This window comes from Lissotriton helveticus, chromosome 5_1 (genome assembly GCF_964261635.1).
Source record: "Lissotriton helveticus chromosome 5_1, aLisHel1.1, whole genome shotgun sequence".
NCBI classification, from domain to species: Eukaryota; Metazoa; Chordata; class Amphibia; order Caudata; family Salamandridae; genus Lissotriton; species Lissotriton helveticus.
The window spans coordinates 407,026,306-407,047,271 of NC_136065.1; the positions used below are offsets into that span (position 1 = coordinate 407,026,306).

Consider the following 20,966-nt stretch of genomic DNA (forward strand, 5'->3'; position numbering starts at 1 on the left):
TTCCGGCGCAGGCGAGCCGAGTAGAGAATCGTGTGGAGTGTATTGTCACCCATCAACGTGCGTTCCAGGGCATAGGCTGGATCCCCACTGTCACCATACCACCAATCGTTCAGGATAAGTAGATGAGCAGCCTGGTAATAGGACAATATATCTGAGGTGGCCAGGCCTCCGCAGTAGGTGGACAAGAAGCACGTACGTAGTGCCACTCTGGCCGGTCCCCCAGCCCATAGAAAGCGGCCCAAGATCGAGTTGACCTGCCGGAACCACTGAGGTGCAATTGGATAGGGATGGTTCTGCAATTGATAGAGGAGACGTGGGAGCGCAACCATCTTAAAGATTGCAGATCTACCAAATATAGAGAGGGGCATTTGAGACCATGTCTTGACATCCGACTGAACTCGGTCCCAAACGGGCAGTATGTTGCGTTCCCAGGCAACGCTAGGTAAGTTGGACAGAAACACCCCCAGATATTTTATGCCATGCGTGGCCACCTGTAGTCCCATCGACCAATGGTCTGTCTCAGTATCTCCATTCAGCACCCAAAGGGTAGACTTACGCAGGTTCAGATATAGGCCCGAGACTTCCCCAAAGATTCGCATAATTTCCAGGACACGCGGTCCCGAGCGCCGCAGATCGGTGAGAAAGAAAAGGACGTCGTCCGCGTAAAGTGCGATCCTATCCGATAAGCTGTTGTTCCAGACAAAGCCCCTCATTTGCGCATCTATACGCACCCATGCAGCCAACGGCTCCACTAGGAGAGCGAACAAATAGGGGGAGAGCGGGCAACCCTGCCTGGTCCCTCGTCTAATCTGAAACGACTCCGACACCGCTCCCGCAACCCGCACCGAGGCCGTATTATCCGTGTACAGTAGTTTGATGTAGGACAGGAAGACCGGGCCCAGATTGAGGCGGGGCAATAGGGCAAATAGGTAAGCCCAACTAACGGAATCAAAGGCTTTGTCAATGTCAGCCAGTAACAAAGCCGCCCGCTCCCCGGTAGCACCCATGGTATCAATCGCCGCCTGTGCGCGTCGAATGTTGTGTCGCGTCGCTCTATGAGGCATGAACCCGGCCTGGTCCGGATGCACCAGGTCCGTAACATACGGGGAGAAACGATTCGCTAGAGCCTTGGCCAGAACCTTAGCCTCAATATTGAGTAGCGAGATGGGGCGATACGAGTCGTGCCTCTCCGGAGGTCTGCCCGGTTTCTGAAAGACTACAATTTCGGCATGGCGCCAGTCTCGGGGCAAAGTGCCACGCTCACGCGCCGCCTCAAGCGCCCGGTGATAATGGGACCCTAGCTGTATGTGAAATTGTTTATAAAACTCACTCGGATAGCCACTCGGGCCAGGGACTTTTCCGGTATTAAGCTGTCCCAGAGCATCGCCCAGCTCCTCAGCCGTAAGGGGCGCATCAAGCGCCTTCCTGGTGTCGTCCGACACCATCTTAGGGGGCAGGTCCTCAATAAAGTTGATCACTTCATCAGCCGATAAGCGATCACATTGGGCGTATTGAGTAGCAAAGTATGCGGCAAAGCTCGCCGCCAATTCTACTGGGTCAGTAATGACCCCACCATCCATGGACGTGAGTCCCGGCAGCGTAAGCGGCTGAAGGTGGCGCTGGCAGAGCCTATGAAGCATCGTACAGGACTTGTCCCCCCACTGGTATATTCTACTACGTGTAGCTAGCCATGCCTGTTTGGCATCATCGAGGAGGACAGATGCGTAGGCCTGCTGAGCCTGGAGAAGGAGTCGTAACCCAGCCACATCCCCCCCCATGCGTTGCTGCTCCTCCAAGGTTTCTACCCGCGCCGCCGCTGCAACCATCAGTTCTCGCCGCTTGCGCCTGGCCGCGGCACACCACGCTATATCTACTCCCCGGATAGTGGGCTTCATGGCCTCCCAAACCACCCCAGCGTCAATGTCTCCCACAAGATTCTCCCGCCAATACAGGTCTAATGCCTCCCGTAAGTGCGCCACATAGGCCGGCTGCTGAAGATGCCACGAGGACATCCTCCAGCGAAACGGGTGGCGTTGTCGACAGAGTTCCACCCTAATCGATACTGGGGAGTGATCAGACAGACCCCTAGGCAAGATGGCAGCACTCCTCACTCTACACAGGCAGTCGCCAGGCACAAACACGCAGTCTAATCTAGAATAGGAGCCATGCACAGCTGAGACATACGTATACTCTCGTGCAGTGGGGTGCATATGTCGCCAGGCATCCGACCAGCCTAGACCCTCAGTCATAGCACGCAATCGAGTGTGCGCGGGGGAGGGGGCAGTCTCAGCCACTTCCCGGCGCCGCCAGCGATCCACATTTGTCTCCATCACATCATTCCAATCACTGCCAATCACCGCTAGGGATTCGGGGATGTCCTCCCATATCGTGAAAAGTTTCTCAGCTAGGGCCCATTGCAGGGGGGGGGGGCATAGACACTCCCGAAGACCACCGATTCAGTGCCCACCATGCCCTTGACAAAGATATAACGACCCTGAGGGTCAACCCACTGCTTTTCATGGACATAGGCCACTCTACGATGTATTAAAATGGCCACCCCCCTAGATCCCCGGGAAAATCGTGCATGAAACACTTGATGATAGCCAAACCTCTGTAGACCCAGCACTTTCGAGCCCATCATGTGAGTTTCCTGGAGTAAGAAAACGTCAGCACTCTCACTTTTTCCCCATCTCAACACTGCCCCACGCTTGATTTTGTCGAGCATCCCCCTGACATTCCACGTGATCACCCGCAGAGAGGCATCAGGAAGTCTATTAGTCTTGTCAGCCATAATCTAGCGGGACCCACTGACCTGAACGTCCTCGCCATTGCCACTCATCGCCCACTGTAAGGAATACTATAGCAGAACACTCGTGCAGTCCCACCCACCCGCCCCAGAACCCCAAGATAACATGACGAGCAACTCTCGTCCCACCCCGACCCCCAGAACCAAACATCAAAGGAATGTCATCACAATTTTGAACATGTTGCAGCCCCAACTCAGTGGCTCCGTCCCCGGCCACTCGTACCCCGCCCCCCCCACCCTATACCTCAAAAAACCATGAAGTACCTGTCGCGGCATGGATGTCCCTGAGTCCAGAACCGAGGACCCTGAGCCAGCCATGCCAATGGATCCCAACTCCCCAGTAAACAGCAACCTCATCACTCCTCACCCCGAACCTCCCACATTCGAAGGAGAGCAGTAGCCCATATGCATGCACCCCGAGTCCCCACCCAAACCCCCCCCCCCCCATGGTCAGCGGTCAGTCACAATCCCATCCTGAGGCATCCATGGCGCTACCAGCACATCAGGCCTCAAGAGCCCACACCCTGTCGGCCAGGGCCCAAAGTAACAAGAGTACAAAGGGGGCGCAGACGCTTCAGATTTGGCCGTTATCCATTTCAGACTGATCTGATTCTTCGGTCCTGCTACCAGCCTGGGCGCCGCTGAAGGAGGCCGACCGCTTACGCGACCGAGATCGTCGGTTCCTCTTGGGCCTGGTCGCTTGGCCACTCCGCTCTTGTGACGCCCCCCTCGAAGGGCTCGGATTCAGACCTGGCTGAGAATTCGGCCGGACCCTAACTGTCTCATCGGTCCATTGAAAGAGGGCCTCCGGAGTATCGAAAAACAAGGTCCGTGATTGGAATATCACCCTCAGGCGCGCAGGGTACAGCAGGGAGTATTGGAGTTTGAGACCCCGCAGCTTCGCTTTGGCGTCCATGAAGGATTGGCGCTGCTGCTGTACCAGCTTCGTGTAGTCAGGGAAAATCATTATTTTGCGATTCTCATAAAGGAGGGTCTCCTTGGTTCTTGCTTCCCTCAGAATGGCATCCCGGTCGTGGTAATTCAGAAGTCTAGCAATTACGGCCCTAGGCCGTTCACCCTCCGGCGGCATCCGTGACAAGGCGCCGTTCTATAACGAAGCAAGTAGAGAGAGCCTCCGGGGGCAGCCAGGTTCCCAGCCACAGCGTGAGGAATTGTTCCATATTACCCTTCTCACACCGTTCCGGAAAGCCGATAAATCGGAGATTATTGCGGCGTGCGCGCCCTTCAGCATCTTCCACTCGGAGCGCCAGACCCCGTTGCGCCGCCTCCATTGCCGCCATCTTCTTCTTGAGCGTACCCACGTCGTCTTCTACCACTGACACTCTGGATTCAGCCTCCGTGATCCGCGCCACAGCATTTCGCAAGTCTTGGCGCAAGAGAGTGACGTCTGTGCCCACTGCCCCTATCTTGGCATCCAGCATATCTCTTGATTGGGTGATGGCCGCCATGAGTGCCGCGTTGTCAGGCCCCCCCCCTTGCTGGCCACCTCCTGACGGTCCAGGGCCACCACCGGGCCCGGTGAATTTGTCAATCGTCACTTGTTTGGTAGAGCCGCCACCACCCCTGGTCATGGCTGCAAGTCTCTCACGAATTGCCCACTACGCACACCAAAATGGGGAGGGTCGCGTAACAGCAGGGGTACCAACAATGGGCCCCGGATAGACTTATCCGTGTAAACGATCTGTGTCCAGACACGGTCCAGGCAGGCCCCGAAACCAGTTGTCAACCTGCCGGTAGCTGGAGGCCCCCCGTCCCCCCGTGGGCCAGGCAGCGGTCAAACAATGGATTTGTATTGCATCCCAATCACTCCAGTCTTCGGGTGTTTTTCGCCCCCACTCAACTCACAGGCTCCACAGCAGCAGACCGCCTAGATTCAGCACCGATATTGCATGAGGGGTCACCCTTGTCCGTTATGTAGCCCAGCCAAGGCTCATGTAGGCGATTTCACTCACTGCATGATGCCATCCCCAGGACCCTGAATACCCAGGGAAGCCAAAGATAGACCACAGGATCCCCTTCCACGCTGCAAGCGGGCCGCCAGGCTATGCTGCCCCCCCCGGGTGTAGAACGTGTGATGGCCACCACCTCAGCTGTCCAGGGCCCCAAATGCTGGTACTCACGACACCCCTTCCACCACGGGGCCACCTACGGCCGTCCCGCCGTGTTCCAGGCCGCCTTCAGTGCAGGAGCAGGAGAGGGCCGTCTCAAGGATGTAGCTCCGAGGCCTCGTCCAACCTCGGAGGCGGTCCGTGAACCAGCTCGCGCCCCAGGCGGGCGTCGCGAAACTCGAGGCCCCCGGCTTCGCGAGTGACACCAGGCCGCAGCGGCCAGCAGGACGAGTCCTCGCCTCGCTGACTCTCAAATGTGCTGTCCCGCACTCAGGGCCGGCGTGCACAGCAAACTGCCAATCCGCAGGGCAGCTCCGGCTCTCACAGCCGACAGGGGGGTCGCACCGCGCCGGCGGACCCACTGCGGGAACGTTAAGCGAGTCCCAGGCTTCCCAGTCGCGCACTGGGCCGCTCCTCCCTCGCCGTCACCCCGCAGCGCCCAGGGCGCACAGGGCTCCGCTGACCACACCGGAGGGAAGCCGACACCCCCAGAAATTATCGCCGCACTCCGGGTAGGGTAGGTAGACTCGGGGCCAGGATAAAAGAAGGATTACTGCGCGGGCCAGCGGGAGCACTAGAAGGCTACGACCGCCATTGCCGCTCGCCAAGCCACGCCCCCCACACTTTCTGAATTTTGAAGAGACTATTATATTAATACTCTTCAGTTCAGTAAAACTTTATTCGGTCTATTACAACCATCAAAGTAACCAAATAAATACAACACCTTCTAAACATCATCTAAAAACAGACCATCCTCACATCCTCACGAAGAACAAAACATTAAAAACTAGCATTTTTAAAAAAAAATCTAAAGCACACAATTTCAATTTAAAATCCTGATGTATAAAAATTTTATTACCACATGATTTTTAATCTTATGTTTCTCCGTCGCCTTATATGCTTGGCCTAAACCTCTCGATAATCATATTTTAGGAACTCCTTAACTTTTTTTTATATATTTACCCATGGCACAAGCTATGTCTAGATTGAGCATTTCCAGTAAAAGGTTTAAGGCTTGCAACCTATTTTTAATATCATACTTTTTAAAAATCGGGCATAAAAATTGTATTCGCAGTTCTAACAACTTCTGGCAATCTAATAAAATATGTATGATATTACAAGTTGTTCCTAAAGTGCAAGTACAGTTACCTTCATTATTTAGCATAAAGCGTTTTACCTCTTCACTCGCATTACATGGATTTACCCCAATTCTTGGTCTTAGCACTTCACGCCTTAACTGGCAACTGGGTAGCCTGTCAATAAAAGGAAAATGTTGATCTTTTTGCCACAATCTGACCATATGGAGAACTGAGCTTTTCCTAGAAAGATAGTCTTAATACTCTTTTGCTGCAAGTTTTCTTTAAAAATGAAGATGTTCTTAAAGTTGAGCAGTGCAGAACTCCCTAGTTACACCATTTTTTTAACACAAATTAACCTTTAAATAAATACCTGCCTGTTTATTTAGCATCTTTTTATTATTAGGGCTGAGACGAGTAAACAGCAGCCCAGAGCTGCTGTTGACCAAAGGGTCACATGCCACGGTCAGAAGGGCGGCATGCGGGCCCTGACCCCACCTTGAGTACCAGTGATCTGGAGGTATTGTAAAGCAGTGCTAATAACCATGGGGTAGCTTCACAATATAGCCGCTTTTGGATTGAAGTGACACTAGTTGGAATGTATGCCAACACAAACGTGGTAAGGCATTGGTGAAGAGGCAACAGCGTCCTGATACAGGATGAAAGGTATGAAATCCAATTCTATGCAGTCAACCAACAGCCCAGCAGTTCCAGCAAGAGAACAGAGGAGGATCAGGGAACACCAAAATGCTTGAAGAGTTGGATTATTAGTGACCTACTGCATTTGAGAAAGCTAAATTCAATTCTCTGAGTAGGTAGAATCAAGTCAATTGAGATAAGGCTTGCTTCTGAAAAGCCCGTTATTCAAATATCTTGTAATGTGCCAGCAAGAATGACAGCAGTTTATGATTGGCGGACCAAAGGCACATTGTGGAAAGAGAAGGGACAAATATCTTAAGCAAATTTGTGCTACGTCCTCCTGTAAGGTTTTATGGAGGAGACATATGTATTTGAAACTTGCTCTCTTCCTTACTGGGAGTCCGTGGCGAGACATCAGAACGGATATGACATTATCCTGTCATTTTCAGGCCAAACAGCCTCAGGGCTCAGGACTGTTTCAACTTTAGATATTGATTTCTATAGAGTCTGGTGTTGCATGTATTGCAATAATAAAGGCAGGAAATAACCACAAGAGCCATCTGAGAGAGATGAAGGAAATACAGAACACCTCAGGAAAGCTTTAAGTGGTAGAAATCAGATTTATTTTGAGACAGCGTTTAATCACGTGATAAAGAAAGCTCACTGACAAATAGCAGTAGCAATGGGTTTTTACTACTTGGTGAGGGGGTGATTCCAAGGATTCAGGTAAAGATAAAGTTGGTGAGACTGGACATGACAAGCCTAGGAGCATGGATTTTGTGTTTTTGCTGATTAGGCATACACAGTTTTTCTTCATCCATCTGTAAAATGCCAAAGGGAGTGCTTCACATTTAGAAGATTACCATAGATTAAAGTGGAGCTCGTGCAGTCCACATACATATGAGAATTGATCTTGTGGGAATTAACAGCATTGTGAAGCAAAGCACAATAAAAGCTGCACAAGATTGGTAACCGTGCCAAACTTTGGGGTAACCACATGTAACGTTGTCATATCTGGAGCTGAGAGAGACTCCATGTATGAAATAGAAATTTGCTTTTGACTAAATTATATTGCAACTTATGTCATCAATCCTAGTCACTTTTCACCAGTGGGATAAAACAGGAGGGTGCGCCCAAATCAGGATTTCTATTTAATGCAGCGATTTTACATGCAGTATTACCAAAACTTTTTCCAGAAATGTATTCACCAGGGTAAACCTGGCAAAGGTTTTCTTGGGAAAGATCAAGAACAAAGACTACTGGGGCACATCAGTATGAAAATACCAGCTTTTCTGGAAAATCTGCATCTCAAAATCCTAAGGGAATTCCGCATCCCAATATTATCTATTCCCCCGATATTTTTGATTTTGGATCCAAAGTGACTTAGGAATTGTGATGCGTGAGGAATAAGAAAATACGCCTCTTTTAACCTTTGTATATAACAAAACTAACTACTTGAATACATCAGTTCAATACCATATGGTTAGTTTTAATGTGGCTGTAAATACACTCTAGTGCTGTTGTTTCCAGAATTAAATTGATAATCAGAAGTAAATATAATCCCATTACCCTTTTAGAATGTCTCATTTACAGAGCAAAACAAGGGCCACAAACATGCTTGGAGAGTATGGGGAAACAGTAAGGCCAATGTCATGGTGTGCAGGACGGGAAAGGTCACAGGCACCAAAGGAATGGGGCCAAACTATTGATAAATCTATATTGTTTTAATGCTGTTAACAGTTGAACAGCCTTTGCCTCCAAATATCCAATAAGAGAACATCTGTAAAAAACCGCTGTGAATTCATAATCCTACAAGCCTCTACCGTGTGTAAAATCGATTTGCCTAGACTGCATTTCCTTGAGACAACACAGGCATTATATCTATCCCATCATATGATTAACAATGGATCCAAAGGCACAGTCAACCGTCAATCAAGTTGATGTGACACAACATCTCCCTCTAGTAAACGTGTACTTTTGAGTTGCTTCATCAAATGTGAAATAAATAGTATGTCTGATCTTAGGCTACAGGGCAAACTAATGCTTGTTCTTTGCAAATCAGCAATGGTCATATATCACATTTTACATAAAAATGTACTCATCTGATGCAAAGTGAGCATTTGGGTTGAGACACCATATTCCCCTCTCATGCCTCTGGTCGTCTTTCTGACTACATGTCTGATTAACACTAAGAACGAAGAGATCCTTGCAAGTCCACGGCTTCTAGAGATCTACACAAAAGGGAGCCATTGCGTCTATTCACTCTCTGTTTGAGAAGATGCTCTACACGTGACAATTGCTTCATATGTTTCATCTGTGGATTTGTTGAGCAGTGTCCGGGCTGTATGTTGGAATATCTGTCCCACTCCATTACATTAAATAAAACCACAAATTCCTCAAAAGCGAGAGCTTTTTGATTTAAATATAGTTGTGTAGAGTTCACAGCCTTCCCATCTCTCAAAAGCAGACCTTCTGCAACCGATAGTGAAATCGGAGTTGCAGAACACTCAAACCCAACTGCAAATCTAATACTTTAGGATAGAGTTTTACATCCTTGACCAAGCCAACATTGCCTCTGGCAGATTCACATTAACCCACAGTTTGTGCCTGGATCTATTTGTTAAAGGAGGTAGTGCTCAAGAGGTTTCTTCCTACCATAATATTCCCTTAATAATACAGTCACACATAAAATGGTGAAAAAGTTCCTGGACTTCCTTTGGGAGTTAAAGGTGTTTCTGTATGGCCTATAAAATAGAGTACTCAGTGACCATCTGAGTGTCTGCTACCTTTTAAGATGCACAGGAAAAGTGACGCACTTACTACAATGGCAACACATGTTGTTTTGGATCTACAACGGTAAATGAACTTTAAAAAGAACCAACTTAATCTCAGTCAACCCTCAACATTTGTTCTAATCAGTATTGAACTTGAAGCATTTCTATAACACTATTTAATCAAACAGCTTCTTTAGTGCAGTAGATCACTTTGATGGAGCATACCAACCCTTTACAATGAGGGGAACAATTGTATATATATATATATATATATATATATATATATATATATACATATAATTTTATATAACTTTCGCTGTAGGTCCTGTCCATATGTTGGCAGGTTGTATTTTGTGCTTTCTCCCAGAGATCAAAAAGTGATCTCTGTCACAGTTCTGGATCTAAGAGTTGCTTGCATGAAGTCTAGAAGTGCTCTCCGCCATAATTTCACAAGGTAGATCATCCTGCAATAGATGTATACACAGTTTGTGTATGTCTCTAAAAAACACCTAGATTTCAATATTATTGCAACACAAGAAATTCTCATTATCTTTCAGTCATATCTGTACATGCCACTTCTATTCCACCACCTCCAGATCACAGCTGGATCTTTCTTCTGATCCAGCATATTAATCTCCCGGTTTCCAATACTAATTTGCTTGCCATAATGCTAAATCAGTGTCTAAGTTGTTTGCAAGGTTGACAGCGTAGTCTTACATTCATGTAACAACATTTTCAAAACAAGAGGTTGTTGAAAGTGCATGGCCCAGTTTAAAATGTAGATAGGTTTAGTGTTCGGTTTTCATGGATCTAGCATGAGCCATTTGGCAGACCAATGTCAATTCTGGAGCACAGTATTTGGTACATAAGCCGATTTGGTTACCTTGGAAAATTCATTATTATCAGATATGTCAAGCTATGCCCTGCACTATAACCAAACTGATAATGTGGTTTGGTAAGGAACTACCTTCCATGTGGCTTGACTTGGTAACACCACACCTTGAGAAACACAATAGCAAAACCCACTGTTATTAATGTTCCTCAGGGTCTGCTGTGGAACCACTTTTTAAAAATGACACTCGCCAATAATGCAAAGGACTACTTCCGCAAAAGGCAGAGACAAATGGAGGAGGACTTGGGTCATGCTAGAAAACAGACTGGAAGGCAACAAAAATTCTTCCATGAGAGGTAGCTATTCAGCCAGCTTCTATTTAATCCAACGGAACACACTGCACACGGCCTAATAGGATAGGAGAAGGCTGTATCAGATTGACTTGGTTCAAGATGGCAGGTGTCGGATATGTAGGGTAGAGAATGGTAGCTTCCTACATATGTATCTTAAGGGAGAATAAGATACTTTGGCAAGAGGTGAGTGACAAGCTCTTGAGAATCTCAAGGATCATTTTTCCTTTGATGTCATAATTTACAATCCTTGGTATACCAATTTATGACAATCGGTCCAGCTCAAAACGGATCGTTTGTTCCTAGGAACTGATGATCAGAAAGACAGATATACTAGCAGAATGGGGGCATTCATCTATTCCTGTCAAGGTACGATGTGTATGGAAATGAAAATTGCATGTACACAAAAAAGTTGTTTAGGAGGACAGGAGATGTCCCTGCAATTTTTTAAAAATATGGCACCATGGCAAACTTATTACGGACTGAATGAGATAAGATAAGAGTTGCACTACCTAGGCTCAATAGACTTGGTGGTGTAAGATTTGATATGAGTCCAAGATGTTCAAACTCTGTACAAGACAGTGTTGGACACCTTGGTGTCTGGAGTTTGCAAATGGTCCGAAAGGAAGCATTACTGAACATCCGGCAGATAATCTAAATGATATTAATTTTAAAAAATGCCTTACTTCAAGGCTTGGGTCCTGCCTGAAGAGACTGATGGTCTTCCATCTCCTGTGTTGCAAGCTACAGCCCCAGACCATCTAATAATTAAGAGCTGTATGCTGAACTTAGAAGCCTCAAAAAGATTTCACACACTGTTTATTTAAAATATTTCTAGCAGTCAGATGAATCCCTGAGCAGGACATCATAGACTTTACACAACATCTGCACCCAAGTTAGTCCTTTGAGCCCATACAGCTCCTCTAACACTAGCCATCTGGTTAGTAATATTCAAACCAAGGGGTAGCAGTTAAACCATAATTTGTCACTATTCAGCATCAGAAACCAACGTCGCAATTCCAAGTCTCTTTTGCCAATAATGGCTCCTTGTTTACTTGTTTCTCCCTACTACTCCTCACTTTCTTATAACTCTGATGATGAAATAATCAATATAGTTGCATCTTCCATAATACATACGGGCACACGTACAGAAGCAGATGATCATAAATAATAAGAGTTCTGCAAAAATAAGTCTTTTTACTGTGTATCTTTACATCAGACCACACAGTATATACATTGTACAGTGTGGGACAAACAGACAAAACACAGTAATGACCGTTCTTATTATTGGTATATTGATCCCGCCCATTATTACCTCAACTGGATCGCTCCCAGTTATGATAGATATACTCATCAGGTCAGAGCAGCTACTTTCAGAGGGTTACAACCTTCAGAACTCGGGTTAATAATCGCAAGTAGACAAGTAGTACTGCAATATCGGACAACTAGCCTTAGGAGAATCCTCCTGCACTTTCCTTCCTCTGCTCGCTACAGCACCCATATGATTGCTTTCTGCACCATAACAGGGCACTTTTCAGGATGTCCAAGAAGATAGCTGCATGCAAGAGTAGATCTTCAAATTCTCCACTGTAGTTTTTCAGAGTACGTCAATTCTTCTCACTCTGCACTCATCACCCTTGTGCGCCACCACAAAGGTTGCAGTCACTTTGCCAATCAGTTTCAAGACATACACATATAAGAATCTGCTTTCTTTAGGCTGAAAGGAAATACTTTTCTGTAGTTCTGATTTCTATGAATATTATATCCAACACAGTCCATTTTGGGGTCGAAAGGAAGGCACCCAACATAACATTGTCTATGTGTTAGGAAATCCATAAACAATCATGCCTATGGGCCTAGGGTCCCCCTTACATCAAATAAAATATAAAAAAAACAAGAATGTGGTGCACGTGTAAGGGGATCTAATGCCCCCAGGGCGAGTGCGTGCACATGGCACTGCAAAAAGCGCATTTTGGGTGTCTTTTTTCACATGGTTACAATCGAATTGGATTCAATGGTAATAGCATTTCCTAAATGCCCATTGCTTTAGTACATGTGCGTAGGAAATCACAAACAGGAACTCCCTATTTGTGATCTCCTATTTTGGTAATTGCAAAATGCTATTTCTAAGGGGTAGAAATCCCAATTTGCAACCGTGATTCTTCTTTTTTACATATGGAAAGCCTATTTAGCATTTCTCAAAAGCCTGTTAAGAAATGCTAAATGGCTTCGTACATATGGGCCATAGTGATTACTGCTGCTGAGATCCTGCATGGCTTCGCCAATCCAGATCATAATTCCATTAAATTGTTTGAAATAATTTTAAAAAATGTTCTTTTTTTGTAATTTATTTATTTTTAATATTAATTCAGCAAAAAAGATTTAAAAAAATAGGAAAACATTGCACGTGAACTTAGGCTTTTTATGGACAGTCCTTTTGAGGATCATCCCAAAAACAAAGTAGAGAATATTTGTAAAGCATATGTAATGTGCCACTCTAATGTCAAATATAAAAAAATGCAGGAAGAAAATACTTGTCGAAAAAGGGAAGTTGTAGGATGACAGACAAATGGGTACATATTTGTAAACTCAGATGAAAAGGTAAGGTGTTCCAGAGTCTGGCGGCGGAAACAGTGAAACTCCGGCTCCTCATCCTAGAGGACTACGTGCAGAGGACCATAAGGTCCTGCCAGATTAGATATTTGAAAACGACTGATGATAAAAGCCAGGGACGCATTTATTAAAACTTATGAATAATACAAAGGGCTTTAAAACCAAACCCGCTGCTTAATAGGGACCCAGTTCAGTGTTGAAGCATCGGGCTGGCATGTGAGCGATGAGGGGTCAATAATACGTCCAGCCACAGTGATTTGAATAAACTGTAAGGTATGTAACAAGCATCAGGGCAGGTCCGGGTACAGGGACCCAATCAGGGCCCTCACTGCAATATGATTACGACACGAAGAACGTAGAAATTTGTCACAACTTTTGGCAATATTTGTTGGATTTTCAAGTGTTTTAAATTGTTGAACTTGAAAGATAAGCTTCTGGTAGCTAAAGAGAGGTGGCGTACGGTGGGGATTTAAAGGGATAAAGATTAAATCACAATAAATGTATGATTGCTGTGCAGCTGTTTAGTTTCCATATTTGACGAGTGAAAAAGTGAGATGAAAAACGAGCAGCAGGATGTTGTTGGTGGGGGGTTGGGGCAGCAAGGATCCTGTTCTATATTACAACAGTGTGAATTAACGCCCCAAGATGCAACATAATCTGTATAGGCTGTATAAGGCAGGAAAAACCCTGAAAGCAGATGTTCGTATAGAATCACTATGATGTAAAACTGCTGGGATTTCAAAAGCTCCTTTCCCATAATTCAGCGTGCCTGGTACATAGTAGATAGATTATCTGTGTGGAATAATTTATCAGTGCCCAGAAATAGGATTCCTAACAATTGCTTTCAATACATTTTAAACTTCTGCATTCTCAACAGCATGCTGCTTGACAATTCAATTTTAGATCTGAGATGGGACTCACTTCTCTCGCCGAGTTCACAAATACCCACTGGATCCAAAAAGAAATGAAAACACTGGATCTCTGCAATATAGTCGGCCTCATGTAACAAATGCAAGGTTGCATTAGGCTTGGGTACAGGTGCATCACCAAGGGCAGAGGTGGCCTCTGTGTTAGAGAATGCCTCCCTAAATTCTATGTCAGGACTGGAGGCAAGGATTATGCCTTCTCTCTTCACTTAATTCAACGGCAGCCAATATTAACAAGAAACAAACTACTTTTCCCATGAACCTTTGGGAAAACTGTAGTATAGAGAAAATGTCCAATCGGGAAACAGTCCTGTGGCCTCCAATCAGTAGAGAGTTCCAGGTCGAGGGACCGAGATAAGAGAAAGATCTACCACCCATCCGGGCTAGTTTGAATTTAGGGATGACAAACCTACCTTGGGTGGCAGAGCGAAGATTCCAGGAAGGAAAGTAAGGACTGACTAAGGACTAAAGATAATAAGGGGCACAGCAGGATTTAATTTCGATTTTAAGCCAGTGCAGCTTGCGTCTATAGGTCGAAATGGAGGTGGTCTTAGGGACTCCGCACAGAAGTCAGACAGCTGCATTTTGTACCATCTGTAGTCTATGGACTACAGATTTGTTCGACCCCAGGTAAAGAACATTTGCATAGTCGAGCCTCGATGTTATTAAGGCATTGACTACGGTTTTTCTAGTCTATTCCGGTAGCATCCAACAGATTTTCCTTAACTATTTGAGAATGGTAAAACAGGTTGCTGCAACTTTGATTGATTGAGGATGCATGCTAAGGGAGTCAGAGATTGTGATGCCCAGATTTTTGACTTGAGGCGAAGGGGATGGAAGATCACCCATTTCACTCGGCCAGTGTTGGGGATTCCAGAGATCTTAATTCTTCCCTAGCACCAGAATCTCCGTTTTCTCTCCATTAAGCTTAAGAAAATGTAGCTGCATCCAAGAAGCTATTTTGTTTAAGCCAATTTTGAGAATCGATGAAGCATTAGTTTTGTGTGAGGAAAGGGAGAAAATGATTTGAAAATCATCTGCGTAGGAAAAAAGGGATAATCCTGACTTTTCAGCTACCTCAGCCAATGTTCTAACATAAAGATTGAATAACAAGGGGCTGAGGATGGATCCCTGCGGAACCCCTTGGGCAAAAGAATGGATTTCAGAGCAGGCTGATTGTGAAAAAAACTTGGAAGGTGCGTTTTGTAAGGAAAGCAGTGAGCCAGTTTAAGGGTGGTCCACCAGTGCCCTGTGACATAAGAGTGTTTATTAGCACAGCATGTGACACCTATTATAACTAGGACACCTGATAACTATTAATCACCGATACAAAGCTGCAGTAGGTCAATACAATTAGACATCTCTACCCTGCACAATTCCCAACACTTGGTAACACACTTTCATACCTTGCTTTAAGCACCTCAGAAACTAGTCACTAATGACAACAGGAGTGACTAATACGAGTCTCCAAAAGTCTATCGATTGCACAAGCTGGCTCAACAGCTTGATTCACCTGTGCCTTTTTTCTAAGTTTTCTTTTGGAATGTCTTTATCCGTTTTTAACCCCTTCTTGCTTGGCTCCCTTAAGTACACTGCCCAAGAGGACAAGAGTTGACAAGGATGAGTAAGCACTCTCATGTAACAAGTTAATCTTAAGTTAATTTTAAGTTGGCCTTTCGAGTTTTGTTAGAGCCATGAGCGCATGCAAGAAATATTGATAAGTCGCACTTAACTTGTTTCTTTTTTGCTCTTTTAAGGTGTGGTTCCTGCTGACGGGAACATTCCAGGCTGATTCAGGAGACCAAAGACTAGAGAGTAGCTGTCATTGTCACTGCAGGTAAGCCTAGGCATTGTCTTGATGAGAGTCTGATTGCCTAGAAAACTGTGGTTCTAAAGGGAGTAGTATTTACACCCTTCTGGATCAAAATGGGCACAGGGATTTCCAAATCTTGAGCGGCAGTTTCTAGAATGATCTCCATTGAAGACTTGGCACTATAGCTAATCTGGCAGCAGGTTTTCGGTGTGCTGACCCCTGAAGTACTCGTTCAATACAGCAGTGGTTTTGCAACCCCCTGATGAGTGTGCTAGGAAGAATGACCATCCCCTTAACTTGGTTTGTGCCCAGGGATCGTATGTGCGGCAGGATGGTGGACTCTGGCCTGTGTTCGGGTGGCCAGGAAAGGACGCCGGCACCTGAATGTGTAGGGGGCTAAAACATCCCCATCATTGTCATATCCGAGTAGTGGCAAGCTCTAGTCAGAGTCTGAACCAAAAAGACATTGCAGACTCCTGGGGGGGGGGGCGAATGCCGTTACAATGGAGCCTGTACCATACATGCTTTTATCACACAGGAATTTTCTTTAAATAATTATTACGGTATTTTAAAAAAAGGGTAAAGGTGCAAGTAGTAATAAAGCGAGCTAAGGTTACTCCTTGAGAAGCGGTCGCTCCCCACGCTCCCTGGCCTGGGTATCGTAGTGCTTTGCCCGCATTGCTTGAATAGAATTGGTGCCTGCTTTAGCTCACTGCTGCCAAGCATTATTTTGCCCATTGCTCGCATTTTAATCTGCAAGTTTGCCCATTGCTCACTTTTGAATCTGTGCATGTTTATACCTTGCTCGCATTTTAATCTGTTTATTATCGGAGCGCTCGCATTGCTCTATTTAATTTAATAATTACTGCCTGATTGTGCCGGTGCCACTGCCCATAGCAACACTCTACTTTGTGCCCCAATCTCGTCCTGTTTCGGTTTTGCCTTCGCTGCCATTTTTGTTGTTGTGCCTCGTAGCCAGCCTCTCCACCCCGCTCCCGCCTCCCAGCTGCTCCTCCCTCGCTCCGTCCCCCACCACTATCCACTTATGTCAGTACAGCATACGCGCAGCGTTCACGCGCAGCGGTCGCGCCCTATGCGCGCCGAAGGCGCGCCAAAGGTAAGCCCGTCTACGCCCGTCCGCGCCTGGACCGCGCCCAGCGCCAAACCCCCTGGCCCCCGCAACATCCACTCCACCCGCATAACGTACGACGCCGCAACCCTCTCAGCCCTTAACCCCGGCCGACCACCAAACTGCTACCAAGCCGTCCCAGGACACACCCATGGACCCTTCACCTGCCTCTCCTGCAAGTTCGACTGCATCAAGACCCACACCAAATCCACAAACTCCAAACAGAGCTCCGACACTAACCACCTGAGATGCATCCTACTCAACACCCGCTCGGTCCACAGACATGCCATTGAACTCTGGAACCTACTCGACACCACCTCCCCGGACGTCGCCTTTCTTACAGAAACCTGGATGAACGCCTCATCAACGCCCGACATCGCCATAGCCATCCTGGACGGCTACAAGATCATCCGAAGGACCGCACCAACCAAACAGGAGGAGGCATCGCCATTGTTCATAAGAACACCATCCGCATCACGACCAGTTCTAACGACACACTCGCAGCTACCGAACACCTTCACTTCCAGATTCACATCGACCCCAAGACCACACTCCGAGGCACCCTCATCTACAGGCCACCAGGACCCTGCACACAATTCAGCGAAGACATCACTGACTTCATCAGCCCACACGCCCTCCCCTCCGAGGACTACATTCTACTGGGAGACCTCAACTTTCACCTGGAAAAGAACAACGACAGCAACACCACCACCCTTCTGGACAACCTCGCCAATCTCGGGCTCAAACAACTTGTTGACACCCCCACACACTATGCCGGGCACACGCTCGACCCAATCTTCACCTCCAGCAAGCACATCTCCTTCAATCACACCACAGCTCTCCATTGGACAGACCACAGCTGCGTTCACTTCAACTACAAAAAGACTACGACCCACAACCACCCACAACCAATCCCCCGCAGAAACTGGAACAAAATTACCACCGACCAACTCTTCACATCGCTTCACCAAAACCCTCCTGCAAAATCATCGGACCCAAACCTTGCAGCCACCAACCTCACACATTGGATCACCCACAGCGCTGACGAATTAGCACCCTTGAAAAAACATCAAATCAAGCAAAGTAGCAAAAAAGCCCCCTGGTTCAACGATGACCTTAAGAAATCCAAAAAGTTCTGTCGCACCCTCGAGAAAGCCTGGAGAAAAAACCCAACCACTGACAACATGGCCACCTTCAAGAACGCCACCCGCAAACACCACCAACTGATCCGATCCACCAAGAAATCAGCATTCAAGGATCGACTCGCCAACAACGCCCACAACAACAAGGAACTATTCAACATCGTCAAAGAATTTACCAACCCCACCGCCGGCACCAACAACATCACCCCCTCCCAAGACCTCTGTGACTCCCTAGCCTCATTCTTCCACAACAAAATCGCTGACATACATAACAGCTTTGAAAACCAGTCCGAAGACCAGTCCATCCCACCCACCTCCGAACTAAATCCCCCCTCCAACAACCTTTACGCCTGGAACCCAATCACCACTGAAGACACCATCCGCCTGATGAACTCCATCCACTCAGGATCGCCAACCGACCCATGTCCCCACCACATTTTCAACAAAGCAGACTCCATTATCGGACCCCATCTCCGAGACGTCATCAACTGCTCCCTCAACTCCGCTACCTTCCCGGAAAGCTGGAAACATGCCGAACTCAGCGCCCTTCTGAAGAAACCCACAGCAGACCCCACTGAACTTAAGAACTACCGCCCCATCTTGCTCCTCCCATTCCCTGCCAAAGTCATTGAGAAAGCCGTCAACAGTCAGCTCGCCGCCTTCCTCGAATCCAACAAATCCCTCGACCCTTCACAGTCCGGCTTCCGAGCCAAACACAGCACCGAGACCGCCCTCATCGCAGCAACAGACGACATTCTAACTCTACTGGACAACGGAGAACAAGCTGCCCTCATCCTACTTGACCTCTCCGCAGCCTTCGACACAGTCTGTCATAGCACCCTTATACAACGCCTCAGCAACGTCGGAATACAAGGAAAAGCATTGGACTGGATAATCTCGTTCCTCACCGGTAGAACCCAGAGAGTCCGCCTCCCCCCTTTTAAATCAGAGGCCACCGAAGTTGTCTGCGGCGTACCACAAGGATCATCACTCAGTCCCACCCTCTTCAACGTATACATGAGTCCCCTCGCATCCATCGCGCGCCAACACAACCTCAACATCATCTCCTACGCCGACGACACCCAGCTGATCCTCTCCCTCACCAAAGACCCAAACACCGCCAAAACCAACCTACACGTAGGGATGAAAGAAGTAGCCTAGTGGATGAAGAACAGCCGTTTAAAACTGAACTCGGACAAAACGGAAGTCCTCATCTTAGGATCATCCCCCTCCGCCTGGGACGACTCATGGTGGCCACCGGCCCTGGGAAACGCACCCATACCTACGGACCACGCACGTAACCTGGGCTTCATCCTGGACTCCTCCCTCTCGATGACCAGACAAGTCAACGCCGTCTCATCATCATGCTTCAACATCCTACGTATGCTCAAAAAAATCTTCCGTTGGATCCCCACCGAAACAAGAAAGACGGTCACCCACGCACTGGTCACAAGCCGACTGGACTACGGAAACACCCTTTACGCCGGAACCACAGCCAAACTACAGAAAAAACTCCAACGCATCCAAAACGCCTCAGCCAGACTCATACTAGACATCCCCCGCCAAGCTAACATTTCCGGTCACCTGAAAGACCTCCACTGGCTCCCCGTCAACAAGAGAATAACGTTCCGTCTCCTCACCCACGCACACAAAGCCCTCTACGACCTAGGACCTGAATGCCTCAACACGCGCCTGTCCTTTTACACCCCCACCCGCCAACTACGATCGTCCAATCAAGCCCTCGCCGCAATTCCACGCATCCATAGATCCACCATGGGGGGAAGATCCTTCTCCTACTTAGCTGCCAAAACCTGAAATTCTCTCCCCACCCACCTCCGCCTTACACAGAACCACCTCTCCTTCAGAAAACAACTAAAAACTTGGATATTCGATAAGTAAACTACCCCCCTCCCTCAAGCGCCTTGAGACCCTCTGGGTGAGTAGTGCGCTATACAAATGTTAAACTTGAACTTGAACTTAATTTTAGAGTTTAGGGGTGGATAGTGGTAAAGGAAGGTATGGGTAATTTGAGGGATATGGGGTGGGCAGTGGTAAAGGGAAATAAGGGTAATATTAGGGTTTACCAGAGGGTAGTGGTAAAGGCAGGTTAGTATTAAATTAATACCATGAGGGGGATTATAAATAACAAGCATTGGAAATGCAATAGGTCTCGCATTAGAAAAGTTGGAGCTATTGGTGTTGTAAATGACAATTTTTTTAATTATGTGTTGTTTTTCAAAATAGCTAAATTAATAGCTTTGTCATTTACAATGCCAATAGTTATAACTTTCGCGAATGTGACACCTATAGCATTTGGAATGCAACATGTTTTGTATTTACGTGACTTAGATGGCAGCTCTGGTCGTTAGGCCACATCTCTAGAGGGCAGGAGAGTGCAGCAGGGGAGAGAAGCACAGCAATGATACAAAGCTTAACTTAGACTAGCGTGTGAGCGGAAATTATTACAATTAATGGCGATGAGCTGCTCAAGGCCTCAGCAATGGAACCCATGGTGTTGGATGAAAGGGTAAGGCACAGTGCAATTTTGAAGTACATACTTTTGTGAAGAATACAGAAGAAAATGAGATCCGTCCGAAACAGAAAATTTAAACAAGTGTTCGGTTGAAAACGAGGAACGTCCAAAACAGAAAATTGATCAGAAAATTATAGTGCATGTTCGGATGCAGGCTTCTACTAAATAAACAATATTGGATGAACGTACATTGAATGGCAGTTA

At 46.9% G+C, this 20,966-nt stretch overlaps 1 protein-coding gene across 2 annotated transcripts in view; it reads right to left on the reverse strand.

Moving 5' to 3' along the window:
• The window catches only part of KCNAB2 (potassium voltage-gated channel subfamily A regulatory beta subunit 2), a 1,353,173-nt gene that overhangs the window by 1,057,859 nt on the left and 274,348 nt on the right, over positions 1-20,966 (reverse strand). Inside the window, exon 3 of one of the 2 annotated variants that reach the window (XM_078642625.1) lies at positions 6,113-6,188. The exons of the other annotated variant lie outside the window; for it this stretch is intronic. The gene's annotated coding sequence lies outside the window, so the exon portion shown is untranslated. The remainder of the gene's footprint in view (positions 1-6,112; positions 6,189-20,966) is intronic. 2 annotated transcript variants of the gene reach the window in all.